The sequence below is a fragment of the Jaculus jaculus genome, chromosome X, assembly GCF_020740685.1.
Source record: "Jaculus jaculus isolate mJacJac1 chromosome X, mJacJac1.mat.Y.cur, whole genome shotgun sequence".
Classification (NCBI taxonomy): Eukaryota; Metazoa; Chordata; class Mammalia; order Rodentia; family Dipodidae; genus Jaculus; species Jaculus jaculus.
Window position 1 is genome coordinate 99,467,019 of NC_059125.1, and position 10,283 is coordinate 99,477,301.

Genomic DNA, 10,283 nt, shown 5'->3' on the forward strand with positions numbered 1-10,283 from the left:
TGGAGAGAGGGCTTATGTTTGGATATGATTCTGACTTGTTTCCCAGGTCCAGCTATGGGTCCCATACCACTAAGGGGATAAGTTAGCCAAATCAAGAGCAGTTGGTTCCCCACCAAGTCTGTGTGCCACTATTGCACTTGTGTGGGTATCACAACACTTTATTTGTTGCTAAGTAGGTTAGAACATGAGTTGCTTGGACAGATATTGGTTATTTCCCCCAATCGCCCATGTAGCACCTTCTGGCACTAGACACACTGACTATCTGGGAACTGACTCTCTTCTGGCTTCCAGCCATGCCATTCCATTTTAAATGTCAGCTGCATATGGTGTCTTCAGCAATAGGGTCCTACCACTGACCTTTGGTGAGTCATCAAGTACTGTGACAGAAATCTGTCATTCTTTTAGGAAACCTTGTAGGTTTTTCTGATCAAAACCTCATTGTGGATGATAGCCCCAAGCTGGTACTGGGAATTACAGGTCAGTGCCCACTAAGAAAATGAGGAGAAAGATAACTAATATACAAGAGTTTGAGAGGGGAGAAAGAGAGAGAGAGAGAGAGGGAGGGAAAGAGGGAGGGAGGGAGGGAAGGAGGGAGGGGGAGAGGGGGAAGGAAGATGTAGAAGATTTAGGTTGTTTAGGTTAGACTTGATCCTATCCTCTCCAGTGTCTTGTGGTTCAGGTGTTTCCTGTAAGGGCCTGGTGAAGGTTCAGCCATTTGGTCTGCCTTTTAGGAAGTAGAATTTTATGGTACCATTGCTGTTTGGGTCTAGATTAGTGTTTCCCACCTCTTTGATGCCCTCCCCTTCCTCCCTCTCCATCCTATTGTCTAGTCCATGAGATGCTTGCTGGGTATGTAAGGTATCTTGGATAAATTCAGGTTAGGTGCTGTAGATGAGTGAGACTATGTGGCGATTTTTTTTCTGCGATTGGTTAAGTTCATTGAGAATGATTTGTTCCAGGTTCACCCATTTTTCTTCAAATTTCTTTGTGGCATTTTTTTTTACTGCTGTGTAGAATTCTATTGTATGGATATACCACATCTTAGTTATCTATTCTTCTAGTGAGGGACATCTGGATTGATTCCAGCTCTTAGCTATTATGAATTTAGCCGCTACAAACATGGTTGAGCAAATCTCTCTTGCCTGTAGTTTGAAGGTTTTAGGGTAGATGCCCTTTCAAATGAAGCACAAATGCAAAGAATTTGGCAGTTTAGAATTATAGATGTGATAGTCTTCCTCATAGGAAATAAAACCACCCAACAACAGCAATAAAAAAATACAAGGATAGTACAAGGAAAAGTTACAAAGCCATGTGTGTTTTACTTTGCAAAAATACAAGCAGACTATGCTTAAGGATAGTCTTTCAGAATGTAGAAACTGTGACCCTTGGCTGCTATCATTTTTTTTCTATTTTTCTTGCCAAACAAATGTTATGAAAGAATATCTCCAGGCATTCACTCTACCCTGAGGGTTAAAGCATGTACAGGATGGAAACTGGCAGAGTGCTGAAGTTGGCAGACTCATCTGCCTTGCTAAAGCTTCTAGAGACTTTCAAGGGCTCTAGGGATGAGGGAGTTGTCCTTTTTGGAGAAAATCAGGTCACCAAAAGGGTCCAAGTCTTTAGAACAATTGAGCCATGGCAGCAGATATGAGTAAGAAAAGAAAGCTCTTCAATGTTGATCCCATGATCTCAGAATGCTGCATTTTACATTAAGAACATCTACAGGAAATACTTTTGCCAGGACAAATAATCATGAACATTTCTTAAATGGAGATGCTGTGAACAAAAAGCAGAGACATTATATTTTGGGAAGAGATAAATGATTGAGGCTTTGAGACAGGATTCTGTATAACTAAAATCCTTTAAAAGAATGCTATTGCAGCTGAATTCACTCTCAGCTATCACCAGGTTTCCAGTGAGATTTTCATTGTCCTGTCTCCATGAAAGCCAATACCATACTGTCATCGTTTGTATAATTAACTATTTCAACAAAGTTGTTTCCTAAGATCCTCTTACAGGTTCTATACTTTCCTAGCCACTAAAAACAGAGTCAAGAAGAAAATGGATGTGAACTGTATTTCTTAAGAAGTTATAGTCTAGTACAAAAAATAAATGTGCAAGCATGAAAGTGTTCTAAGTACATTAAGACATGTATATGAGGGACTGGGAGATGGATCAATTAGTATAATGCTTACTTCACAGGCATGCAGATCTGAGTTTGGTTCCCCAGCAGCCACATAAGATGTTGGGTGTGGTGATGTGTGTTTGTAATCTCAGCACCAGGAGGGCAGAAGCAGGAGGACCCCAAGGACTGGCTTTTTAGGATGTCTAGCTAAATCGATGAGCTTGAATTCTGTACAGTGACGGTAGAGAAAAACTGAGAAGATCCAAAATCTTTCAATATGCCAAGGAAAGATAGCAGGCTGCCTACCATAAGATGTGCTAGAGGGGGCCTAGAAGAAATTGCAGAGGAAGTGGTAATACAAGTACTGCTCCCACTGCTAGCCTGAAAACCAGCTCCAGGGGAACTGCAACAGACACTGTGGTCAATAAAAACACATTGAATCAGAAACCCAAAGGCTACAGAGAACTCAACACTAAACCAGACTACTAACATACCTGCCATGGCTCAGGGACCATTGGGGAAGAGGAGGCAATTAGATTGTAAGAACCACAAAGTGGATAGAAATATCCTGAGGCACCCCCCCAGAGACTGACTGAGGCCCTAATTGCCCAACAGTGAACACCAAAAACCCCACTGAGGAGAGCCCTCAGGGAAAGGGGGTGTAGGGATACAAGACTACAACATTCATAAAAATAATTTAAAAATAGAGGATAAAAAATGTGAAGAGGGATTAAGGAAGACACCCAATGTAGATCTGTGGCCCATGCACACACATGTTCCTCACACACACACAGTACACCAATACACACATGGACACATAACATATATGGGAGGCTGAGGTAGAAGGATAGCATTTTATGCTTATCTACATAGCAGAACTGTGTCTCAAAAATAAGAAAAAAGATGTATATTCACAATATCAAGTACAATGGAGAAAAGAGAAACTAAGTCAAATTGAGGAGGTGACATGTTGACTTAGATTAAAAAAGTGGAATAAGTTTCATAGGTGGTCATGTATAATATGGTACTTCAAAACCAAAGGAAGAAAGATACAGAGATAAAGCAATCTGACAAACGTGAAAATAGGGTATTGTTACCAAAGCGTAATATATGGCATGTTAGAAAAAATGTTAATGTTTCAGTTGGAGCCATTGATTTACAATGGTCATCATTCTTAACACCTAGATGAGATTTAGCAAAGGAATATGTCAGCCTAGATGTCCTTTCAGGAAAGTTTTCTCTTGACATTGGCACTATCAAATGTCCAGAAATGCTTTCTTTAAATATTTATGTATATACATAATCTTTAAATATATACTTCAAGAAGGATTTTTCTCCTTTCTTAATGTGTATTTGTGGATGTATGTACACACATGTAGGTATTTGTGTTTGTGTGTCTGCTAGAACACACATGGAAAACAGAGGACACCCTCAGGTGTTATCCTCAAGAACACTGTCCACCTCCATTGAGACTCGCTGGCCAGTAAACCTCAGAGAGCCACCTATCTCCACCTCCCTAGTGCTGGTATTGAAAGTATGAGCCACCATGCCTGGCATTTTCAGGTCAGTTCTAGGGTTTGAACTCAGGACCTCATGCCTACACCATAAGCTCTTTATCAAACTTGCCCTCTCCTCAGCCACAGAAAATTTTTTTCTATATCTTCTGCTCCATAAACAAAACTCTCATAAATGAATAAAATAATCATCTCTCATTAAACAGATATTTTCATAAAAACAGTATGTGGGGTGATTGCTTACTGCCTATGAGAGAAATTAGGAGACTTTTCCTGATAAACTGGTAATAGAATTCATTTAATTTTTTGAGTTTACATTCACATTGCATACAATTAACTTCCATTCAGTGTATATTCAGAAGAAGTAAGTACAGTTGTAATGTTGTTCATTGAATATATCTAGTTCCAAAATTCCATCACAACAAAAGAAGCTTCATATCCATTAGGACTTGTTCCTTCTTCCACTCCTTTCCCTGCCTTTGTTTATCTTCAGTTTGCCTTTTAGCATATAAATGTACATATTCTGTATAATTCATGTAAATTAAATCATATAACATGACCTTTGCTATCTGATATACTTTGTTTTGCATCACATTTTTTAAATTCATAAAGGTATTAGTTGTTAGTACTTTTCTTCTTTTCTGGATGAGTAGGATTTTCTTGTGCATATATACAAATATTTGCCCTTGTCTCTACCTTTTGGCTGGTTTAAACAATGCTATTTTGCACATTAATTTACGTGCTTTTGTTTGAACAATTCTTCTCCAGTCTTTTGAGTTTTTCCCTAGTAACAGATATACTGAGTCTTTGGTAATTTTATATTTAATATTTTTGAGGCACTATCAAACACGTTTCCATGAGATCCATACCATTATATACTTCTACCAACAATAATACATGAAGGTTGAAAGTTCTTTAAAGTCACCAATAGCATCAATAATTATTAAAACTCATATGATCTCATAGTTTAAGGGAATAGGATAGGGACTTATTCCAATATAAAGCATAGAAAGGAAATATATTTCAAGATCACTTTGGTGAGCTATCACATCAATTGTGTTAACCTTGGCTGACTCTATCTAGAGATTTATAAAGGAGAGTTTGTTAGAAACATTCACTAACTTCCTTTGAAATGTACATATGTATGTATACACCAAATGATCAAAAGATGAGGGGTGAATTGTATAAACAGTTTTAGCTACATCATTAGATAATGAAAGAAAACCACACTAAAATTTCATGGAATAATTCAGAACATTGTTCTTCTCTATGAAAAAAAAATATATATAGTTCATCATTAGTACTAAAGTCTATAAATGCAATTTCCTCAGTTAAAATTTCATTTATATAAAATATCTAAGCCTACCAAACCCTGGGGCCAGCTCAGGATTTCTTTATCATCAATTATAGCTACAATAATTTTCCAGTGATTTCAATTCTGATCACACCCCTGAGGGAACTAGCTTCTTGGGTGGAGTGGAGAGCAAAGAGCTTAGTTGAAAAATCTAGTGTTGAGTAGTTTCAGGCAAGCCAAAGCATCTGGATGAGCAGCACAGAATTCATATGAACTTAGGGCCAGATTATATGACTGGCTCTTATGTCCAGAAAACTAGGCCAGGAAGTAGATGCCAAAATTAATTATCCCATAGATGACCACCATAGCAAACACACCATAATCCACAGAGAAGACCAAAATTTGAGCACCATTTTTTTTATTTATATGTATGCACTGTGTGACTACAGGTTAATATAGTAATCAGATAGAGAAGATGCTTTCCATGTACCTAGGTCTTTCCATAAGTCCAAATATATAAATCAAGACATAAGAAAGAGCTTTCATTATTTTTTGTGACAAAATCTTGATGTATAGCCCAGTCTGGCCTCAAAGTCACAATCCTTCTACTCAGTCTTCAGAGTACTGGGCTTGCAGGCATACCACCACCATCACCATACCTAGTGAGAAAGAGCTTCTTAATGTGTGATACAAGATGCCTTAATAGAAGACTAAAGAAGGTGAAATAAGGTAGGGAGAATTTTCAAGTATGAAAACTTTCAAGTAGAAAAATCTCTAGGACTAAGGCCTTTCCCCACTGACAGTTTTAGCTCTCTGGCTCTCCATTCATGAACCGGTTTTGTATGTGGTTAGTGAGTGCTGCAGTGACCCGCTACCACCAGCACCTCCGCTGATAACAACAGAGCAATGAGAAACTGGACAAAATCAACATGTCTTTGGATGATATTATCAAATTGAATCAAAAGGAAGGAAAGAAGTAAAACTTTCCATGACTGAATGAAATAATTCAGCAAAGTAGTACCCAGCAAATAAGGAGAGAGTACAATGGCAAATCCAAGAGAATTCTGGTTTTGGTAAAACTAGTATGACCCATAGAGGAAGAGTCATGCTGGGAAAGATGTTCTTACGGAGTTATCAGCGGCCTTGCAGCTAGGAAAACAAATGGAATTTGAAAAGGAATTAGTACTATGAATCATCTCCCTGTAATTAACAAGAATATAGAATAGTATTCTCCAGCATTAAAAAGGAAGTCAAATCTTCTGAAACAAAGTGAAAAAAAAAAACATAGTGAAAAAATCCCAGTGAATTTTACCAGAAGTCATCAGAAAGTACTCATCAGGCAACTTTTCACAAGAGGCCTGAAGGTTAAAGCCCAGTTAAACTTGCAACAGCTGCTAGATGATGTGGTAGTAAAGAAAACCCCTCAATGGCAGACTTCCACCACAAAGGGAGGGTATTTTTTCTGGTTTATTCACTTTTTATTAATTAGTTTTGTATTCAGCAAATACAGTCAGTTTGGTACCATTATTACACTCATCCATGACCTACCCCTTCCCCATTGGCCCCTCCTTATTGTGGTATATGGGTCGTGCATTGTAGAGTTAGCCCACAGTTATAGGTAAGATAAATGTCTCTACATATCATGACCCAACATGTGGCTCTGACATTCTTTCCGCCCAAAGGGAGGGTATTTTGACTGTATCCACTGATAATCCTGGAGCAGTACAGTGCCCAAGAACTCAGAAACCACAATTAACTTGTACTGCTGTTCCATAATCCTTGACCAATGAGAGCAGCTGATAAATGACCAACATCTGTCCAAGCAACTCCTGTCTAAGCTACTCAGCAGCAAACAACCTGACATGATGCTTGCACAAGTGCAACAGTGGCACACAGCCATGGTAGGTAACCAAATGATCTTGATTTGGCTAACTGATACACTAAGTAGAAGGGAAACCATAGCTGGAACTGGGAAGTCAGAACCATATCCATAAAAACAAGCCCACTCTCCATTATCAAGCTCCCACCAATCAAGAGCTACAGGAGGCCTACACCTATTAAATTGTCTTTAAGATAATAATGGTTATCTCAATTATCCAGTGTTGACTTCACTCTCCATTGGAGAATTTGCTTCTCTTTTTCAGATGGATGAAGATCCTGAGGAGAGTATCAGCCCATTGCACCTCACCAGGGCCCCAGCTGAAAACATAAAGGAACTGGGGAAATGAGCAAGAGTTCTGCTTTCTTACTGAACTTGGTACCAGCACAAGGGTGAAGGAGATAGACACAGAGAATACTCAACTCCTACCAAACCAGATATCCAGAGATACAGAGGCTCCCAAGACCTTATCATTGAAGGGGACCTAAAATGAGCCCATCATGACCCAGGGATATTTGCGGAACAGGGGGCAGAAAGATTGTTAAAGCCACATATCAGGACATTATGCACAGAGACATGGGCTCTTACCCATAAGTGATGGCTAATCCCACAAGGCATGGCCCACGTTCCCCAAAGAGGAAGGTCCCTGCGGAGGGGGGAGGATAGGGAGGAGGTGAACAATGGTACTAACATGGCTGTATATACACAATGTACATAACTAATAACAGAAGAAAGTTACTAAAGGTGTCCCTGTACAATGTGACAATAGCAGTGTTGGAAAACCGACAGGCATGAGTTTGAATGAAGGACTTGGGATACTCAAAGAACAAAGATCTACCCTCACATTCAACAAAGGAGGAAGCCGCTTTGTAACTAAGGGGTAGATCTCATGTCAAGGGAATTTTTAAATTTTCACTGTTCAAAAAATTAAGTTGCATGAAGAGTTCATAACAGAATTTTAAGAAAGTTCAAAATATTCACAAGGCTAAATAACTTTGTTTTTGAAGGTTGTGGTTTCATTTTTTAGTTTTTGTAATGTATATATAATAACCTGGAAGAATAACAGGGACTATAACTTTCAGTTCTTAAGATTTCATATTTGGCCCAAATATAACAGTTCTCTGCTGAGTACTTTGTTTCCTCCTACAGAAGAAGGAAGACAGAAAGATAGAAATTGATATTTTAATGACAGTTATATTCAGAATATCACCTTTGCTCACTTTTCAAAAAGATTTTGCCATGATAAATCTTAATCATCAGAAATATAAGTAGGCCCCTTGTTGTTGTCACTTGTCCATTGATAGTGTTGGTGCAAAAAAAGCAGCCAATTTTTCTTCATTGACATATTTAAATAACTTTTAAAAAAATAATTTTAGTTTTGGCTTTTAAGATGTATGGAGATGATTAGGGATGATGAACATTTTCTTAAGTGTGTGTTTGCCATTTATGTTTCTTCCTCTGTGAACTGCCTGTTCAGTTCTTTGCCCCATTTTGTGAGTGGGGTGTTTGACTTCTTACTCTTTAGATTTTTGAGTTCTTTGTTGATTCTAGTGATTAGGCCTCTATCAGTTGAATGACCTGCACATATTTTCTCCCATTCTGTGAGTAATCTATTGGCTTTGCTTATTGTATGCTTGTCTGTAAAGAAACTCTTCAGCTTCATGTGATCCCGATTTGGTTGAGTGACTGTTTAAGATCGTGAGCTACTGGGGCTTTGTTCAGGAAGTCTTTTTCCATTCCTATATCATGGAAAGGACTTCCTAAATTTTCTTCCAGTAGGATTCGAGTTTCTGGTCTTATATTGAGGTCTTTGACCCATTTGGATTTGAGTGTAGTACATGGTGAAATGTGTGGATCAAGTTTCAGTTTCCTGCATGTGGTTATCCAGTTTGTCCAGCAACATTTGTTGAAGATGCTGTCTTTTTTCCAGCCTATTTTCTTCAGGGCTTGGTTGAACATCAAATGGCTATACTTGCTTGACCCAAAGCCTGGGTCCTCAAGTCTATTCCATTGGTCTATACTCCTGTTTTTATGTCAGGACCTTGCTGGTTTTAATACTATGGCTTGGTAACATAGCTTTAGATCAGGTATGGTGATGCCACCAGAGGTCTTTCTTTTGCTGAGGATATGTTTGGATATGTGAGGCCTTCTGCCTTTCCATATGAAATTTGAGATCATTTTTTCTATCTCTGTGAAGAACACTGTAGGGTTTTAATTGGAATTGCATTAAATCTATATATTGCCTTTGGTAGGATTGTCATCCTCACGATGTTAATTCTGCCTATCCAGGAGCATGGGAGGTTTTTCCATTTTCTAAAGTCCTCCTCAATTTCTTTTTTGAGTGTTTTTATGTTTTCATTGTATAGATCATTCACTTCCTTGGTTAACGTTATTCCAAGGTATTTTTCTTTTTGTTGCTATTGAAAATGGGACTATGTCCCTTATTTCTTTCTCTGCATCTTTGTCATTTGCATATAGAAAAGCTACTGAATTTTGTGCATTGATTTTGTATCCTGCTACTTTTCTATAGGAGTTAATCACCTCCAGGAGTTATGGGATGCAGTGTCTTGGGTCTCTTACATATTCAATCATGTCATCAGCGAATAGAGCTAACTTAACTTCTTTCTTTCCAAATTGTATCCCTTTTATTTCCTTCTCCTGTCTTATTGCTTGAGCTATGACTTCCAGTACTATATTGAAAAGCAGAGGTGAGAAAGGACAACCCTGTCTTGTTCCTGATCTTAATGGGAATTCCTCCAGTCTCTCTCCATTAAGTATTATTTGGGCCTTCAGAGCTTTGTGTATTGCCTTTATTATGTTAAGATATGAACCAACCATGCCAATTCTCTCCAATGTTTTGATCATAAAGTGATGTTGTATCTTGTCAAAGGCCTTTTCTGCATCTATCGAAATGACCATGTGGTTTTTATGTTTAATCTTGTTTATATGGTGTATTACATTGACAGATTTCTGTATGTTGAACCACCCTTGTGTTCCTGGGATAAATCCCACATGGTCAAGGTAGATAATGCTTTTGATGTGTTGTTGGATTCAGTTTGTGAGGATTTTGTTCAAATCTTTGCAAATTAAAACAACTATGAGATTCCACCTTACCCCAATAAGGAGAACAAACATCAAAAAATCAAACAAAAATAAATGCTGGTGAGGATGTAGAGAAGTAGGAACACTCATCCACTGTTGGTGGGAATGCAGAATGGTACAACCACTTTGGAAAGCAATATGGAGACTCCTGAAAAAGCTGAATATAGAGATACCAACAGACCCAGTTATTCCAATACTGGGCACGTACCCTAAAACCTTCAAACCACAGGCCAGAGACATTTGCTCAACCATGTTTGTAGCGGCTGAATTCATAATAGCTAAGAACTGGAATGAATCAAGATGTCCATCAATAGAAGAATGGATAACTACGATGGGGTATATCTAGACAATGGAATTCTACACAGCAGT

At 38.3% G+C, this 10,283-nt stretch overlaps 1 pseudogene; it reads left to right on the plus strand.

The window, feature by feature from the left end:
• Positions 1 to 1,477: 1,477 nt before the first annotated feature.
• On the plus strand, positions 1,478 to 7,696 carry LOC101610237 (annotated as a pseudogene).
• The last annotated feature ends 2,587 nt before the right edge of the window (positions 7,697 to 10,283 follow it).